We start from the raw sequence: 2,192 nt of genomic DNA on the forward strand, positions 1-2,192 counted from the left end.
TTGTTTTGTGATTTGCTTTTAACCTATTTGATGGTTCACGATTTTATATATACAATGGAATTGGTTTTTAATTCATTATCTTGCCTGATCTAACTTGAACATATGAATGATTCTATTTTTTCCTAAAGGGCATAATACCAAGTAAGAAATCATGAAAGGGGTATAGTAAGCATAGTAAAGAAACTATGGCTAAGGCATTGCCTTAAAAGGCATCATACACACCCAAAAGAACATGTAACCCATTGAAGTTATAATGTATGGTTTCCAAGTAGAAACAATGGGTAAGGAAGGAAACAAGTTCCTTTAGATTTTAAGAAGAAAAACGCCTAAGACCTTGAAAGAAAGTGGTCGAGACTATACCGATGATCTCTACAGATCAAAACTATGCTACAGATCAGTACGATAAAGAGGCAAGAGATGTGGTAACCATATTGAGGTAACACCACGAAATTTTACACCATATGACATGATAGGATTAGCCATCCTAAAGTCTAAACCTGATGAAAAGGCACAGAGTTATCCCATAAAAGATCTCACGTTGTGAAACATGTACACAAAGGGAAACTCATTAGGCTTAATTGTCCCATGCACCACGACCTTATAGTATGGTCAAGAGGGGGAGAGAGGATAAACCCATGATCAATACTACAAGTTCGTATACCACTATGGTCTAAAACCCCATGTTATATGGCTCGGTCATTACTCGGCCATAAAGGACCATTCCTCGGCCGTAGAGGCCATGATACAAACGGCCAAACAAAAGAGGCCATTACCCGGCTGAAGAGACCATGAGAATAAACGGCTCGGCCGTGACTTGGCCGCATAGTGCAGGCTTGGCCGCACACAATCCATTAACTATAAAGGTTCGGCCAAGTAAGCCATTACCAATAAAAGGTTCGGCCATGTAAGACATTATCTATAAGACTAAGATTCTAAAGTCTATAAGCTTGGAGACATTATGTTTTACATGTATAGAATGATAATATGATCATATGCATCAGGCCATATAAGTGAGCATAGATATTCCCATCTCAGATTGAATACGGGTCATAAAACCAGACATACACCATCTTAAGAGATTTTAAATACACCACCACAGATATATGTGTGCCGTCTAAGATGGAACCTCAGAAGAGGATTGAGAATATATAAAGAATAAGATCTTCTCCACGAATTAAAAAGGACCAAGAGCCAGGACCGTGAGCCAAATTATGGGTGATCAAATAGTGGTCAGGTACACGGATTGCATGATCAATGAATCCATCTATCCAACATCACAAGGAGAAAGCTATAAGCTGGTACAAAGAGCAAAGAAAGAATTATAAAAGAATGAATGGTATCAACCATCATGGTCTTGGAAAAGATCCTCGGATTAGAATTGTAGACGTCCAAATAAAGAAAGATTATAAAAGGCTAGCTAATCGAGATGCCAGACACTAACCCGAATAGAAAAGAATGACTAAGTCATAAACCAGCTTAGCACCAAACGAAATCTAATGTCCTAGAAGAGGCATAGTCAAGTTGCTATAGAGTCTATACAAGATAGACCAAGTGTTCCATAAGATAAAGGAATCTCGGATAGAAAAATGGTGCATAGAATACAGATCCGAGATTATAAGAGAAACCATACCAGACATTGAGAAAAGGTTGTGCAGCTACACATCTAAGGTACCAAACCATGTAGTCTTGGGACGCCAAGCTACTAGGTAATAAAAGTCCTGGATAATACGATCTCAAATCTATAGATCATGTCTGGAACATAATGGAACCACATGAGAAAGTGTCGACACACACACATAAAGAGTATTTGTATAAAGATACATAAGAGAATAGCACTTGAACATAAAGAGATAAGCGAGGATCATGAACCCACGAATGAGTACTCATACAATCATAAAAGATCATAGAGATTAGAAAAGATAAAACGTGGAGGTTCAAAGTATCTAAAAGAGAGATGGGCATATTGGCCATTTACATATACAAAAACACCATCTGATAAAACAAGTGAAATAGATGGATCTTGTGAGAAGTAAAGAAACCGTGAGAGATGTACATGATGTAAGAGTGTTCATGTCTTCCTTCTTAACAGCATAAGATTATAGCTTGTTACACAAGGTACTCACAGAGATCAAAGGAACAAATTATAAGGAGATAAACTCCTATGTGGTGGATGCTGCTACAGATTTTCGAAA

The sequence above is a fragment of the Brassica oleracea genome, chromosome C2 (genome assembly GCF_000695525.1).
Source record: "Brassica oleracea var. oleracea cultivar TO1000 chromosome C2, BOL, whole genome shotgun sequence".
In the NCBI taxonomy this organism is placed as follows: domain Eukaryota; kingdom Viridiplantae; phylum Streptophyta; class Magnoliopsida; order Brassicales; family Brassicaceae; genus Brassica; species Brassica oleracea.